The sequence below is a fragment of the Carcharhinus amblyrhynchos genome, chromosome 10 (genome assembly GCF_965287045.1).
Source record: "Carcharhinus amblyrhynchos chromosome 10, sCarAmb.v2.hapA, whole genome shotgun sequence".
NCBI classification, from domain to species: Eukaryota; Metazoa; Chordata; class Chondrichthyes; order Carcharhiniformes; family Carcharhinidae; genus Carcharhinus; species Carcharhinus amblyrhynchos.
In genome coordinates this window covers 24,175,914-24,193,976 of record NC_137333.1, presented here as the reverse complement: position 1 = coordinate 24,193,976, position 18,063 = coordinate 24,175,914, and the positions used below count along the sequence as shown (strand labels likewise).

The window sequence follows — 18,063 nt, the reverse complement described above, 5'->3', positions numbered from 1 at the left end:
TGAGTTGCAAGAGTATGTGCCGTGTATCGGTTGGATGGTGTTCTCATGAGAGATGATGGCATCCATGTTGATGATCTGGCATGTCCTCGAGGTTGCTGTGGCAGGGTTGTGTGATGTGGTCACTGGTCACAACAGATGAATGAACACCTCGACAATCACCAGGCAGGATTGTTCTCTTCTTGTCAGGGAGTACTTCAGTAGTCAGGAGCATTCAGCCTCTGATCTTCGGGTAAGCTTTCTCCAAGGCGGTCTTCACAACACACGACAACACAGAATTGCCAAGCAAAAACTGATAGTCAAATTCCGCACACATGAGGATGGCCTCAACCGGGATGTTGGGTTCATGTCACACTATCTGTAACCCCCACGACTTAACTGGGCTTGCAAAGTCTCACTAACTGTCCTGACTGGAGACAATACACACCCCTTTAACTTGTGCTTAACCCTCTCTCCACGCACATTGTCTGTATCTTTAAGACTTGATTACCTGTAAATACTTGCATTCCAACTATTATCTTGTAAATTGCGTCTATTTATTTGTGTCCTGTTTGTGAACACAACCCTTCACTCACCTGAAGAAGGAGCGACATTCTGAAAGCTTGTGCTACCAAATAAACCTGTTGGACTTTAATCTGGTGTTGAGAGACTCCTTATTGTGCTTACTCCGGTCCAACGCTGGCATCGCCACATTATGGCTTTCCTGTTAATACCTCATGAGTATGCATCATCCTCTGAAAGGCCAAATTTTGCTTTAATTATTTTCTTCCTCGTTGTATACTTGTAGAAGCTTTTGGTATCTGCGTTTATGTTTTCTGCTATGTTTCTTTTCATAATTCATCTTTTGATTCTATTTTTATTTTGAATATCCTTTTGCTGAACCTTAAAGTTCTCCTAATCCTCCAGTTTGCCATGAGCTTTTGCGTTTGGTATGCCTTAGTTTTCACCTTTTTTGTCCTCTTTGACTTCCTTGTCTAGCCATGGAATGTTCTTCTTCCTTTTACAATTCCTCTTCATCTCAGGAATATACTTCAATTGTGAGGTATTCAATATCTCTCTGAACATCCCCCATCGTTCTTCAACAGTCCTGCCCTCAATTATTTGTGCCCAGTTTATTTGGGCCACCTCTTTCCTCAGGTCTATGTACTAACCTCTATCCAATGCCAAAACTCTGGTAAGGCACTCTCTTCTTCAACCTGAATCTGAAATTTTAGCATGCTGTGATCACTCTTTCTAAGAGGATCTTTGATAACAAGACTATTTATCAAGTGTCCTTCATTACATAGTACTAAATCTAAAATAGCTTGCTCTCAGGTTGGTTCCATTATATATTGCTCTAAAAAACAATCCCTTATGCACTATATGAAATCTCCCTTAAGACTTCCTTTGCCAATTTGATTAATGCAGTCAATTTGCATGTTAAAATCACCCATGATTACCGATGTACCCTTCTCTGAAGCTCTCATTATTTCTTGATTTGTACTGTGCCCCACTTCAAAAGTATTGCTTGGGGGGCCTGTAAATTACACCTACTAAGATATTTTTTCCTTTGTTTTTTATTTCCACCCAGATTGATTCAACATGTTGGCCCTTAGTACCAACGTCATTTCTTAATGCAACCTTGATGTCATCTTTAACCAATAAAACAGCTCCGCCTCCCGTACCACCTTGTGTGTTTTTCAGAATGTTGAGTGCAGGTGGATAGTGCCTGATGGGTGCCATCCAGCCATGCTCCTGACTGCCCGGTGGCTTCAGTGGCCTCCAAGTGCCCCAGTGTGACCATCGTGGCTGTGATTCGCACCATTATTTTGCTGTGCCCCAAGGTCGGTGAATTCTGTGCACTGGGACTTGAACAGGCTACGCAGATTTAAATGCTACTTTAAGTATGCTAGTAGGCCTCGTGCTCTTTCTGGGCATGATCCAGTTTGTACCATGAGGAAGGGGCCTGTTTGGCACTGGGTGTAAAATGGACTTTCAGGCCCATGCACTATTGTCTGGGACCGGTGTGATCTAGTAATGGCACAGTGAGGTTTGAGAATTGTCCCCATAGACTCCAATTGAGCAAAACATTTTGTTTTTGTATTCTAGTCTTTCTGAAGAACTATTTTCAGATTATGAGATAGCTATAGCTACATACTTAATGTTTATGAGTTTGTCCCTGAAGCATATCACTTGAAATTTTGGGCTTTCAAGAAAAGATCGAACAAAATGCTTGCTGAATTTGCTAGAGAAAGGGAAACGTTCTGGGGCTGATAGTTTCAATCACTAAAATTTGTGCAAGGTTTTGAGACTGTCAGGGATGCAATGATTCTATTAACTTTAAAATAGCATCCAAATCATTGTTCTGTCGCACCTGGAATCCTGTACGGTTTCTAAAGTACGGCAAGAAACATTTCAAAGAAGTGTGTATGATATATCACATCAGTAGCTAGGGGGCAGCAGATCTCCATCTGGAAACCAACAAGGAATCTGAAGGAACATGGATGGTCCAGCTTTATGGAAGAAGCAGAATATATCCCAGTGAAGAAAATTGATGGTAGAAAGAATAAGAGGTGATGATGCATCAGCATGCTTCTATTGCCACAAGACAGGGCATCTCAAAGCTCATTACTGAAAGCTGAAAGATAAAACCATGGCAGTGGTAAAAATACCTTAATAATCTTTAGAAAAGGCCTTGTGAGAAGAGGAAATGGATACTAAAAAACTTATGGTGCAGGTGAAACGTGTTCTGTTAGAACAGACTGGAGAGGATAATATGGCCCTGGATAGTTGTGAGAATTCTTCCTTGGCTACTGCCAAAGTAAGTCAAGCTTTTGGTGTTCTAAATATTTTATTTCAAGGAGACCTGTTTCCTTAGCCCTCCAAAAAGGTAAGTAAACCAATTAACATCTTGAGAGATCTTGGGCACATCAGTCATTGATGGTGGCTGCTGATACAATTTGCATTCCAGATGGTTTTATGCAGGAAAAGGTATTGATACGAGATATTCATGGAATTTATGAACCTATTCCCTTGTGTAAGGCCAATTTATGAAATGACCTAGTAAACAGAATTGTTATGAAGGGAATTCATCTGAGATTATCGATAGAATTGGTAGATTTTAAATTGGCGAATGAGATAGAGATAGTAATGCGGCTATCATGACTGCAGCAGGCATTTGATCATGCTGATCTTACCAACTCTTTAAAAATTACAGTGGTCAGCCCAAAAAGCTTTGTGTCGATAACAGGTATAGTAGGGCAAACCCAGGGAGTGTGGGCTGCAGCTGGCATGGAATAAATGGAAAGGGTTAAACAGACAGCCTGACTATAGTAATCACACTCACTGGGCAGACATGACAAATTACCATACCCTGGACAGCACTAATACAGTCGCACACTAGGTGAGATCTTTCTGAGGTTACAGCAACAATAAGAGAATCGATACCTTATTGAGGCTCCACAATGTCTTGATTAGCCATTGTGCCTCTGGAAAACTAACCAAGTGTCAGGGAGATGGGATAATTAACACACCATTGAAATTGGTTTGACAAACACAACAGTTTGACAGGTAGACAGGGTGTCCAGAAAATGATTAAAGCTAAAGCATACACAAGGACAATTGATCCATATAATGTGATCAAAAACAAAACTGTAACCAATTCAAAGTAACAATTTGATGACCTAATCAAAATGGAGCACTTTGTTATACATTTTCATGTTACAATATGTAAGAACCAATGAGTAGTGGAGTAGCTTGGAAGCAAGCTGGAATTTCAGCCACAAGTTCTGCTCTCCCTCCTGCATGTTGAATGAAGCCATTTTTGTTGAAGTTTTATACAGTCCCTGAAGACTCAGTTTGTTCATTCCCTCCAACAACAAGCAATTGAAGGAAAAACTGCTCAGTGTACACCTCTAAATCTCATACATCAAAGATGAGCCTGCTGGTGAAAAATGAGAACTGGTAGGAACACTGAAGTATCAGTCACAGGAAGTAAAACATTTGAATGAGGATTTGAAATATCTAGATGATAACCTCATTGAAGCAAATTAAACAAAGGCAGGTATTTGGTTTAATCTTGATGAATTTCAAGCATCAGAAATCTTTATGAATTATTGTCTTGAATGTAAAAAGAAATTCCTGATGAATGAGAACAGTTGGTTGAATGATAAATTAAAAACCAAAATTGATGAACCGTTAAAGCTTCATCATGAAAAGAATAATGAGCTTAGAGCTAATGAAAAGGACAATTGTACTATAGACTGAAGCAAAACATACTTTGCTGAGTTAAAGGCTGAGAATAAGAAGGAGGAGAAACATAAGCATTGAGTTATTATGATTCTGTGATGTTTAAATCCTATCAATACTACCTGTACTTATATTGACTTTTGCTTGGTTAAATTTTTGTAACTTTATCAAATAAAATGTATAGTTGTGAAACAAGATATAAACTTTGGAGATGATCTTACCAAAAAAATTCTAAATCCAGGCAGGGTGGAAAACGGGAGAGTTTCTCACCCGATTTTTGGGCAAGTTCAAATCCAGAATTTTATGCACTCATTGCATGAAAAAATGGGCGAAACCATTCCTCACCTGTAGGGGAAGGGGGGGGGGGGCGGTAGTGGTGGGGTGAGACTTAAATCACCAGTCAGCCAGTCTGCTGTAGCAGCAGATGGCACAATTGCACATGTGCAGACCTCTGTGGCAGCACTATTGCACATGTGCAGACCTCTGTCTGCACATGTGCAAGGGCAACCAACTTAAGAACATAAGAACATAAGAAATAGGAGCAGGAGTAGGCCATCTAGCCCCTCGAGCCTGCCCCGCCATTCAATAAGATCATGGCTGATCTGTTGTGGCTCAGTTCCACATTCCTGCCCTCTCCCCATAACCCTTAATCCCCTTGCCTATCAAAAACCTATCAACCCGCGTCATAAAAATATTGAGCGAGGCAGCCTCCACCACTTCAACGGGCAGAGAATTCCAGAGATTCACCACCCTTTGAGTGAAGAAGTTCCTCCTCAACTCCGTTCTAAACCGCCCCTCCTTTATCCTGAGGCTGTGCCGTCTAGTCCTACTGTCCTTTCTGAGCGGGAAGAGCCTCTCCACCTCTATCCTATCCATCCCATTCAACATCTTATACATCTCAATGAGATCTCCCCTCATTCTTCTAAACTCTAACGAGTACAAGCCTAGTTTATTCAGCCTCTCCTCATAGTTCAACCCCCTCAACTCTGGCATCAGCCTAGTAAACCTCCTCTGCACTCCCTCCAAGGCCAAAATATCCTTGCGTAAGTGCGGTGCCCAAAACTGCACACAGTACTCCACCTGCGGCCTCACCAGTGCCCTATACAGCTGCAGCAAGACCTCCCTACTTTTATATTCAATCCCCCTCACTATGAAGGCCAGCATCCCATTCGCCTTCCTGACCACCTGCTGCACCTGCAGGCTGGGTTTTTGCGACTCATGCACAAGGACCCCGAGGTCCCTCTGGACCGTTGCATGCTGCAGTTTTTCGCCACGTAAGTAATAGTCCTTCCTACCATTATTCCTACTAAAGTGGACAACCTCACATTTGCCAACATTAAATTCCATTTGCCAGTTCCTGGCCCATTCGCCCAGCCTATCTAGATCCTCCTGCAGACTCTCCACACCTTCCGCACAATTTGCCGTTCCACCAATCTTGGTGTCATCAGCAAATTTCGACACCATACACTCGGTTCTGTCCTCCAGATCATCAATATAAATGGTGAATAGCTGAGGCCCCAGCACCGATCCCTGGGGCACTCCACTAGTCACCAACCGCCAATCTGAATAGCACCCATTGACACCCACTCTCTGCCTCCTATTAGACAGCCAATCCTCTATCCACGCTAACACCCTACCCCCAACTCCATGCCCCCTGACCTTCTGCAATAACCTCTTGTGAGGTACCTTGTCAAACGCCTTCTGAAAATCAAGAAAGACCACATCCACCGGCTCTCCTCTATCCACCGCCCTAGACACATCCTCATAGAACTCCAATAAATTTGTCAGACACGACTTCCCCTTAACGAATCCGTGCTGCGTCTGCTCTACCAAACAATTCCCCTCAAGATGCTTCGCTATTTCCTCCTTGATCACGGATTCTAACATTTTTCCTGCAACAGACGTTAAACTAACCGGCCTATAATTCCCTGGCTTTTGTCTGCCACCCTTCTTAAACAACGGTGTAACATTAGCCGTTTTCCAATCTTCCGGCACTTCCCCAGAATCCAGTGACGTTTGGAAAATAATCACCAAGGCATCCACTATCACCTCCGCCATTTCCTTCAGAACCCTTGGATGCATTTCATCCGGTCCTGGGGACTTGTCCACAATCAGTCCCTCCAGTCTGTCGAGCACTGCCTCTCTAGTAACAATAATGTCATTCAGGCCCTCCACTCCTACCATCTTTCCATCGCTAACGCCCGGAAAATTATTCACGTCCTCCTCCGTGAAGACCGAAACAAAAAAGTTATTCAGGGCCTCAGCCATTTCCCCATCCCCTACCACTAAGTCCCCCCTCTCATCCTCTAAGGGTCCAACGTTCACCCTAGCCAGCCTCTTCCTTTTTATGTATTTATAAAAACTCTTGCTATCCTTTTTTATATTAAGCGCTAGCCCAGCTTCATAGTTCATCCTACCCTTCTTTATCAACTTCTTCGTCATTCTTTGTGGACATTTAAACGTCTCCCAATCCTTAGGCTTGACAACTTAGGCTTGACAGGGCTGAGAGACAGATCTATCAGGCCTCTACTGCTGCAGCTGGCCTTGACCCAGCCTCCCACCCCACGCTTCAACCAGGCAAGCTCTCACCACCTGGAAATATAGCCCCCGCTTCCCCCTTCCCGCCGCCCAGACCGATTAGTTGCAGAATGGCAGTGGGACCCCTCTTCTTCCCCTATTGATTGCTTATGGAGTGACAGCAGAGCAAACCCCTCCCTTCTCCATCAATCGCAACTGCAGAGTATGCAGCAGTCCCCGCACCACCTCAGACTGGTTCCCAGTAGGCCATGCTCCCAGAAGGCTCTGCCCCTCACACACTGCCTGTTGCCCTATGAGCAATGCCAGGGTGCCTGGTGGGCAGTGCCAGAGTGCCAGGCTAGGGCCTTCCCAAGCACCTCAATGGCCTCTGACTCTGAAAAACTATTTTCTTCACCAGAAAGAGCCCCTCCTGGTGAGGCCACAGCAGCAAGTGAGCTCGAAAATTGAGTCTTGTGCTCACTCATTCCATGTAAATTCTATTTAAGTTCAATTTTAACTAATTTATTCAGCCTCATGCCAGAAATGGGCCAGATATCTGCTACCGATAAGATTGCAAGAGAGGGGAAAGAGGTGCTTTTTCATTTTTCTCCTCGTTTTCTAACTTTTAAATCTTCAGAATGGTCTTGCTCTGCTGCAAGTGTAGAGGACACAAGGGAGAGAGCTGTTAAATAGAGCAGTTGGGAGGATAAAATAGCATGAGAAACAGCAAGATTGAGAGCAGATTGAAGAGTGCAGTTCGTGCTCTGTAAGCATATGAGAAGACCCAGCTGGGTCACCATAATGACGGAAAGGATTTCAGAGGACCTGATGTTTAAACAAACGACAATTTAGAAAATAATGTGGAATCACCCAAAGCAGCTCATTGGTGAGCATGTCCTGGTGAGTATTTTCAACCTATTGAAGTAATTCATTGCTTAATCATAGAATCATGCAGAAGAGACCCTTCAGTCCACTGAGTTGGCCCGACACGTTAGAAACACCTGAACTCCCACATAATCCTATCTATCTGCATTTGGCCTATTGCTTTGAATGTTATGACATGCCAAGTGCTCATCCAGGTACTTTTTAAAGGATATGAGGCAACTCACCTCTACCACTCTCTCAAGCAGCACATTCCAGACCCTCATCATCCTCTGGGTAAATGAGTTTTCCGCGCATCCCCCCTAAACCTCCCTCCACTCACCTTGAACCTATGCCTCCCATGAGTGACTCTTCAACTAAACAGAACAGCTGCTCTTTATCGAGTCTGTCCATGTCCTTCAGAATCTTGTAAACCTCGATCAGGTTGCTCCTCCCCTTCTGCCCTGTCAAGACACCTCTGCTCCAATGAAAATAATCCAAGCCTATCCAACCTCTTTTCATAACTTGAATGTTCCATCCCAGGCAGCATCCTAGTGAATCTCCTTTGCACTCCCTCCAATGCAATCACATCCTTTCTATATTGATGAGAACTGCACACAGTACTCTAGATGTGGCTTCACCAATACAACTCCATACAACTCCAACATGACTTGCCTGTTTTTGTGATCTATGCATCCATTGATAAAGGCAAGTGTCTCAAATGCTTTTTTCATTACCTTACTAATTACATTTTACATTAATTACTAATTTAATTACCCTACCCTTCAGAGATCTATGGACAAACACCCCAAGAGCCCTAGTTGCCTGCCATTCATTGGGAGGAGTAATTTGACAAGGAAGTATTCAAAGTGTATCACTTCAAACTTTGCAGGATTAAATCCCATCTATACTTACCTGCCCATTTGACCGTTCCGTCTATATCTTTTTGTAGCCCAAGCTCAGCTTCACTGTTAACCACCTGGCCAACCTTTGTGTCATGTGCACAACATTGAGGTAGAGACTGAAACGAAAGTGTGGAATAGGACTGTACAATTATAATACAAGTGTTTGGTAAGAAGCAAGGTTCCTAACCATCATAAATAAGATCACATTTTTTAAGTGATTAACTAGCTTAATAGAGAAGGACGTCATGGCAGGAGACTACTGACCCATGACACATTCTTCCTGTACAATGTGGGAAATGAGGTATGCTTCCAGTATCCCTCGTGACCATGTATGCAGGAGGTGTGTTCAAATGCGGCTTCTGGCTAACCAGATTTCAGAATTAGCGTTGCGTGTAGACTCACTGTAGAGAATCTGCGATGCTGAGCAAGTTGTGGATAGCAAGTTTAGTATTGTGGTCACACCATAGGTGAGGATTGCACAGGCAGAAAGAGAATAGGTGACCATCAGGAACAGCAAAAGAGCCCAGAAGATAGTGCAGGAATCCCTGTGGTCATTCCCCTCTCAAACGGATGTCCATGATGTGGAGATACCAGTGTTGGATTGGGTGGGCTCAGTAAGAATCCCAGAACACCAGGTTAAATTCCAACAGGTTTATTTGGAATCACGAGCCTTTGGAGCACTGCTTCTTCATCAGCTGAGTGGAGGTTATTACACAAAGACACAGTTGTAAGATAATTACAGATTGGAATGTAAGAAATGATTGGAATGTGAATCTTTACAATAATCAAATATTCACAGGTATGAACAATGTGTGTGGATAAAGGGATAACTGCAGGTTGAAGAGATGTGAATTGTCTCAAGCCAGGACAGTTAGTAGGATTTTGCAAACCCAGGCGGTATGGTGGGGATTACAAGTAGTGTGAATTGAACTCAAGATCCCAGTTGAGGCCGTCCTCAAGCTTGCAGAACTTGGTGATCGATTTCCTCTCAGCGATTCTGCGTTGTGTGTCTTGAAGGCCGCCATGGAGAACACTTACCTGAAGATTGGAGGCTGAATGCCTTGACTGGTGAAGTTCTTCCTGACTGGAAGGGAACACTCCTGCTTGGCAATTGTTGCTTGGTGTCTGTTCATCCATTGTTGTAGTGTCTGAATGGTCTCACTGACGTTCAACACCTTGGGACATCCTTTCCTGCAGCTTATGAGGTAGACAACGTTGGCTGAGTGACATGAGTATGTACCGCATACCTGATGGGTGGTGTTTTCACATGTTTTGATGATATCCATGTCGATGATCTGGCATGTCTTGGCAGAGGTTGCATGGCAGGGTTGTGTGGTGTTGTGGTCACTGTTCTCCTGAAGGCTGGGCAGTTTGCTGCATACAGTGGTCTGTTTGAGGTTGTACGTTTGAAGGCATGAAGTGGATGGCCTTGGTGATATGTTCTTCTTCATCGATGACATGTTGAAGGCTCAGAAGATGATGATGTTGTAGTTTCTCCAGTCTGGAGAAATATAGGATGACGAAGGATACTTCGTTGGTCACGTCATGTATTTGTCTTCTGAAGAGGTCAGTGTGGTTTTTCGCTGTGGCATGTTGGAACTGTCAATCGATGAATCAGGCGCCATATCCCCTTCTTACAAAGGCATCTTTCAGTCCAAATATATGCAAGTTAGGCGAATTGGTCATGCTAAATTGCCCCTTAGTGTCCCAGGATGTGTAGATTAGGGGGATTAGAGGAATAAATAAATGGGGATAAAGGTATAGGGTGCCTGGATAAAATTCTTTGTCAGAGAGTCAGTGCAGTCTCAATGGCCAAATGATCTCCTTCTGTACTGTAGGGATTCTATGATTCTACTGACCCCCATGGGGGGAATTTTACCAAAAAAATTCTAAGTCCAAGATGAGAATGTATGTGGGAGAGTTTCGGACAGAAAACCAAACTGACGTGTTGGGATTTCCCATTGAAATGATGCCTGCCCCATGCCAGGAAGGCGGTGGCATGCTGGTATTGTCACTTGAATAAATATTTTGAAGTGTTTTTTCTAAGTGTTGAAAATACAGTGGGAAAACCTAGCAAGGCAGCTGGTGAGTTGTTCTCTGTTTCTCCTGCCAGAGGCAACACTTAGAAAACAATCAAAAAATTCCGCTGGAATCTTGCTAACGTTTCAGTTTGTATAAATGCCAGGTATATATTTCAACATGTGAATATGTCCATTGAAATTGTTCCCGATGTAATTCATGCACTTTTGCTGCTGCACAAAAAATAAAGAAATGAACATATCCTTTCAAATGGATTTTAATTAAGAGAATACTCCAAAACAAGGAATGACAATATAAAATGAAGTTGAGGGGGAGATAGAGGGGAGTGAATGAAGGAGCAAATGAAATGACGGTGGGGGAGGTGTTGTTCGGTGATTGGTGAAAGAGAGAGAGAGAGAGACCTGGAGGCATACGAGCGAGAGAACTTTGCATGGGTGAACTGGTTTTAGTACAATGGAGAACAGGTGAACTGGTTCAAAATGAAGTTGACTGAAAAGTACTAGTGCCAATTCTGTAACTGGGAGTCCCAGCTGGATTTCTGATCATTCCAGTAGACCTACCAGTTAGGTGGACAGCTCCAGTAGAATCCAGCTGAGACTTAACCAAAACAAATTTTTCCCAGTTCAGGCCATTTCAATGGTGAATGAGCATTGAACTGGTCTAAACAGATTTTTTTTCTTCTGGCGGTAAAACAAACAAGGCCAGGATTCTCCCATGCCACTATGGGGACACAGGAGAACCCTGTGTCGGCTGATTTGTGGGGTTTGTGTGCATGTTCGCACTGTGCTCCAGAAATTATCGGGGAGAATCAAAATGATTTAAATATATCCATGTAATTTAGGTGAGATTAGTGGGGTAAGTACAGGAGTCTCCTGGTCTGTTAGAATCTTCAGCCCCACCAGAGTGTTTCATTTCAGCAAGAATTGCACTAGTTCCCCACTCAGGGCATCCAGGGGATTGGGCCACACGGGGTTGGTGCCCCCAGGGTATGGGCACCTTAGCAGTACTGGCCTGTGCCCCTGACCTGCCCAAAGGGCACCTTGGCACTGCTCATTGGGCATGGGTCAGTGCCAAGGGGGTGGGCCTGTGAGGGGTGGACCTTGGGGGCAGAATCTAGGAAGCAATTAGTGGGGATGGAAGGGGTCCTGCTGCCACTCTACTAAGGGATCAGTAGGAGAAGGTGGGAGACCAGTGATTAGGATGGGCTTGGGGGTGGGATAAGATGGGGGAGTAGAAAAACCTGCAGGGGGGACAGTCAGCACTGCATGGAGGGGTTGGGACTGCAGGTGGGGTTACAGTTACTGTTGAGGTGGAGGGGCCGGAGATTACAGTGGAGAGGGGAGGGTCAGTGCTGGGCCCAGGAATGATTGGGGTGCTAGCGATTGGGCCGTGAGGGGGGTGGAGAGCCTCTGTTGTGAGGCCAGCAATTGGCAAAGCTGTCAGTGTGGGGTTACTGCGCATGTGCCAATCTTGGCACTGGCAGATTGGTGCATATGGGTCTCAATGACATTATTGTTACTAGAGAGGCAGTGCTCGACAGACTGGAGGGACTGATTGTGGACAAGTCCCCAGGACCGGATTCTGAAGGATCCAAGGATTCTGAAAGAAATGGCGGAGGTGATAGTGGATGCCTTGGCGGTTATTTTCCAAACGTCGCTGGATTCCGGGGAAGTGCTGGAAGATTGGAAAATGGCTAATGTTACGCCGTTGTTTAAGAAGGGTGGCAGGCAAAAGACAGGGAATTATAGGCCGGTTAGTTTAACGTCTGTTGTAGGTGAAATGTTAGAATCCGTTATCAAGGAGGAAATAGCGAGGCATCTTGAGGGGAATTGCTTGATAGAGCAGACGCAGCACGGTTTCGTTAAGGGGAAGTCGTGTCTGACAAATTTATTGGAGTTCTATGAGGATGTGTCTAGGGCGGTGGATAGAGGAGAGCCGGTGGATGTGGTCTTTCTTGATTTTCAGAAGGCGTTTGACAAGGTACCTCACAAGAGGTTATTGCAGAAGGTCAGGGGGCATGGAGTTGGGGGTAGGGTGTTAGCGTGGATAGAGGATTGGTTGTCAAATAGGAGGCAGAGAGTGGGTGTCAATGGGTGCTATTTGGATTGGCGGTTGGTGACTAGTGGAGTGCCCCAGGGGTCAGTGCTGGGGCCTCAGCTATTTACCATTTATAGAGATGATCTGGAGGAGGGAACCGAGTGTATGGTGTCGAAATTTGCTGATGACACCAAGATTGGTGGAACAGCAAATTGCGCAGAGGGTGTGGAGAGTCTGCAGAAGGATCTAGATAGGCTGGGCGAATGGGCCAGGAACTGGCAAATGGAATTTAATGTTGGCAACTGCGAGGTTGTCCACTTTGGTAGGAAGGACTATTACTTACTTGGCAAAAAACTGCAGCAGGCGACGGTGCAGAGGGACCTCGGGGTCCTTGTGCATGAGTCGCAAAAACCCAGCCTGCAGGTGCAGCAGGTGGTCAGGAAGGCGAATGGGATGCTGGCCTTCATAGTGAGGGGGATTGAATATAAAAGTAGGGAGTCTTGCTGCAGCTGTATAGGGCACTGGTGAGGCCGCAGGTGGAGTACTGTGTGCAGTTTTGAGGCTAGGCAGGAAACAGCCATGAATTGGCCACTTAAGGGCCTTACCTGGGGCAAGAGTGGGTTTCACCTCTGAGGCCCTGCCCAACCCAGCATAAAATTGCTGCAAGGTCAGGATGGGTGTGAACCTGAGGGGGGAGGGTATTACGCAAGGATATTTTGGCCTTGGAGGGAGTGCAGAGGAAGTTTACTAGGCTGATGCCAGAGTTGAGGGGGTTGAGCTATGAGGAGAGGCTGAATAAACTAGGCTTGTACTCGTTAGAGTTTAGAAGAATGAGGGGAGATCTCATTGAGACATATAAGATGATGAATGGGATGGATAGGATAGAGGTGGAGAGACTCTTCCCGCTCAGAAAAGACAGTAGGACTAGGGGGCACAGCCTCAAGATAAAGGGGGGGCGGTTTAGAACGGAGTTGAGGAGGAACTTCTTCACTCAAAGGGTGGTGAATCTCTGGAATTCCCTGCCCATTGAAGTGGTGGAGGCTGCCTCACTAAATATTTTTAAGACACGGGTTGATGGGTTTTTGATAAGCGAGGGGATTAAGGGTTATGGGGAGAGGGCGGGAAAGTGGAACTAAACCACGACAGATCAGCCATGATCTTATTGAATGGCGGGGCAGGCTCGAGGGGCTAGATGGCCTACTCCTGCTCCTATTTTTATATGTAGTGGCCCACTCATCATGCTGATGTCAGCTGGAATAGGCCCCCTGAAATTTAATGATATGCAGGCTGGTGGCCTCTGCAGTGCACAGAGTGTGGGACATTCTTGTCTGAACTCCCAGTTAAAAAACAGCATGAATTACTCTAGTTTTCTCATGAATTCAACACTTAGAATTTTTTTGGGAGAATTCTGCTCCAAAATTTTTTTTTTGTGAAAGCAATGATGGAGAAATGCCTCTCAAACAGCAATTTAGGATATTTGAGTTTAACAGCACACCTGTCCCTTGCCTAAAATTTTGGTGCTATTTACTCATAATTAATGACAAGTGCCATTAGCCTCACTGCTATTTTGACAGCAATAGAATAGAATCCCTCCAGTGCAGAAGGAGGCCATTTGGCCCATTGAGTCTGCACTGACCACGATCCCACTCAGGCTTTATTCCAATAACGACACATATTTATCCTGCTAATCCCCTGACACTAGGGTCAATTTAGCATGGCCAGTCAAACTAACCCACACATCTTTAGAGTGTGGGAGGAAACTGGAGCACCCGGAGGAAACCCACACAGACACGAGGAAAATATGCAAACTCCACATAGAGAGTGACCCGAAGCCAGAATTGAACCTGGGTCCTTGGTGCTGTGAGGCAGCAGTGCTAACCACTGTGCCACCTGATGTTCTGGTCTATCATAAATACAGACATTGAAATTTGACACAGTATAACATATGTAACAATAAAATGTCTTCAAACATGGAGAGTACACAGTGATGCTAAGACGAATAGTATTATCTGGTCTCTGATATTTGAGAAAAGGGTCATCAGACCAGTTTGATTTCTTTTCAGGTCAAGCAAGATTAGAATGTGGAAACTAATGGTGGCAAAGTGGAGGGGATGCAGGAATTGATGGCAGTCCTGCAACAGAGGGAGTAGGGTGAAGACATGGAATGAAGCATTGAAGGGATGGTAAGGAAGAGGGACAAAGGGAGAGCCTGAAGAGAAATTTGAATTGAAGCATGGACGGCTTTGTGGGAAACAATTGGCATTTAATAGATGCATTAAAACTGAATCAGCAGCCATTATGGAACAAGTGATTGTTGGCCCAAAACTTCTTTCATGGCGAGAGGCTTAGAGGGATGCCTGATAGTGGGAACATGAAATTGGACATGAGATTTCCCCCCCTCCCTCCCCCCCACCCCCCTCCCCCCCCCCCCTCCCCCCCCCCCCCTCCCCCCCCCCCTCCCCCCCCTCCCCCCCTCCCCCCCCCCCTCCCCCCCCCCCCCCCCTCCCCTCCCTCCCTCCCTCCCTCCCCTCCCTCCCTCCCTCCCTCCCTCCCCCCTCAGGTTCACACCCATCCTGACCTTGCAGCAATTTTATGCTGGGTTGGGCAGGGCCTCAGAGGTGAAACTCACTCTTGCCCCAGATAAGGCCCTTAAGTGGCCAATTCATGGCTGTTTCCTGCCTAGCCTCAATTTTTAGGCTCATGGGCAGGTGGATGACAGCTCAGGGTGTTTGGGGGGGAAACTGGAAACGAAGGAATTTGACTGGGGTGAGAAGGGATCGGGTGAGAGGCACTTCCATCAGAAGCCCCTTTCTGACTGGAGGCACCATCCCCCTAAAATCAGGTGGCCTCTGGATTCCACCCCCCCCCACCCCAGCCTATCCCTTGAGACTCTGATCCCACCCTTCACAAATCCCATTCCTTCTCTGAGAACCTGACACTTACCTGGGTATCCCTGTTTCCAAGATTAAGCTCTGGCAACTCCGAGCAGTGTCTCTTCTAACCAATCTTAATTGTTCAATAGCTCTCCAAAGAGGGACATCCTCCCAACTAAGGGAGTAAGTGCTGCCTTATGCCAACCAATGCATGTTAAGATGTAAAATGCCAGTGAGATTCTGAGTCTGATTCTTCTGATGGCAGAGCTCCCACCATCCTAAAAGGCCTTAGTCATCGTAACGAGGAAGAAAGAAGTTAGGGTTAAAATAATACCAATTAGGAGTTGATTGATCATTGAAAATTAACTTGTTAGGCTGGAGGAGTTAGGCCTGAAATATTTCAGGTGGATTGAGGATTTCTGTACAGAAATCTTTCTCAGAGACACGTTTGGGTTTTGTGTGGAAAAAAAAAGACATTCAGTTTAATCCAGTGTTGTGAGACATTATTAGGCATACCAACAATGTATAAACTGTTTAGTAGTGTATTCATCCATGGAACATAAAGAAAGAGGTTTTCATCCTCAATTCAGCAGATGATGAGATTGTCAACCCTGCTACGTTGTCTGTGAGTTGTGTAAAGGTGACTGGCTAGAAAGCATTTTTTCATCAGCTAAAATGATATCCAATATCGTTATATTAAGACACAAAAGAATTATCCGAAGGTGCTTCGTGTCTCTCTGCATGTCACTAATCACAGGTGAAAACCTGAGCCTGTTTTATTTCTGGTTTCCTGTTAAAGAGAGGGATGTGAGAGAATTGAAACCTCTGTTCCCTTAATATTGTAATCAGTGCTGTTTTTGAAAAAGAAGAGGTGTGTATTTCTTAACCTCTGAGCACGTGGACAATTTGAATAACAGCAGCAAGCTTCTCTTGGGTTTATTTATTCATGTGTTCATCTAAAATCTAAAACCGCATCACTCACGCACTCACTCATGGGAATATTGCATTTTAAAACTTATAAGCAAAGAATAGTTTGCAATTCAAATGATTCTCTTCACTTGAAAAGCATTTGTTACCGGTCGAAGGAGTAAGACATTTTATTCCTGAAAATAGATTGTAATACTCTGGAATAAAAACAGAAGACTTGTTGCCAGTTAGAAGCCCGGAGTGTTTCCTGCTGATACTGGCAGTGCTGCAGAGGCCCAATTCAACATATTTAAATAGGCCATCCCCTTCCATGTGAGTCCCACTGTCCCTGACTTCTCAGGCAAGTGATTCGCTGAAATTGGGAGTCAACTGTGAGCCCCTAACAAGCAGGAGCACCGTTTAAATGCTCCTCACAGCACTGTCTTATCACTGCAGGCAACAAGATGGCAGCAAGGAAGTCAGCCTCGAGTTCTCTGGAAGATGAATGACCTCCTTAGAGCTGCAAGGGTAGGTATCCACTTGTCTATTCCTGGCATCAATCCTGGCCCTGAACCCTAGTGTCTCACCATTAACCTCTTCCGTGCCATCTAACAGCTATCCCACGTTCTCACCAACCAGCTCAGAACCCACCTCAGAAACACCATCCCCCATTCATCACATGCCCTCACAATCCCTCTTTGCTGGGCACCAAGCCCACACAAATATCACCTGATGTTAACATTCCCCTCCCCCCCCCATACCTGCTAGACATATGCCTCACAATGTCTTCTTACTGTCCCTGTAGGTGAAGATCATCCACGAGAGTGGGAGAAGAGAGGCCAGGATGCCACAAATCAGGGTGCTGATTCACTTTTTGAAGAGGGATCCCTTGAAGCAAGCTGGGCCTTGTCTCAAGTGAGTTGCTGTTCTCCCATTCCCTTGTCTTAGCCAGATGCTGATCCCATATGCTGTCTTTCAGGATCTGCATCAGATGAGGCCAGCCAATTTGCATTTGCACCACCCCACCCCCCGCCATCCCCTGCCCAGCCCCTCACAGCTCCGGGAAGGACACTAAAATCGTGTCACTACTTTCACCAGCACCATCCACCAGAGCTGACACGCACATCTCGGAGCACAGAGTCCTGGGGTTGCTATCTGGTGGACATTACACAGCTGCTGAAACACATCAGGCGGAGCAGGAATTTCCAAGAGAGTGAGCAATCAAAGGTCTCCCTGTTCCTAGGAACTAGTTGATACCAAGGCAGATGTCAGCCCACTAGAAAAGGTTATCCCATCAGTGGTAGAGATGCAAATGTAGAGCCAGGTTTTGTGACTTTCCAACAGATGCAAGACCAGCTGAAGGAACCCAAAGCCTTCTTTTGCAGGAGATGGTGCCGGCATTGCTTAGAAATTAGGCCAACACTGCAAGGGTGGTGATCACAGTGGAAAGCCTTGGAAGATATCTGTGCCATGTCTGACAACGTTCAAGGCTTGGCCCACTTTATGATGTCTGTAGCTGATATGCAAGACCGCAGAGTCCAGTCACATAAGGATATCTCCCAGGGACTGGTGGGTATTTGTGCGGTGCTCCAGAGTTGCCCAGTCACACAGGACCGTGACCCAGCAACTGAGGTTCATGGCTGAGGGCATCACGAGCATAGCCCAGTCATAGAAGACCATATGTGAGGGTTTCATTGCCA

The 18,063-nt window shown here is 45.4% G+C and overlaps 1 long non-coding RNA gene across 1 annotated transcript in view; it reads left to right on the top strand.

Moving 5' to 3' along the window:
• Positions 1 to 17,281, top strand: part of LOC145349550 (uncharacterized) — a 59,913-nt gene extending 42,632 nt beyond the window's left edge. Inside the window, exon 3 of the long non-coding RNA XR_013888086.1 lies at positions 17,169 to 17,281. This is a non-coding gene — a long non-coding RNA (uncharacterized LOC145349550). The remainder of the gene's footprint in view (positions 1 to 17,168) is intronic.
• The last annotated feature ends 782 nt before the right edge of the window (positions 17,282 to 18,063 follow it).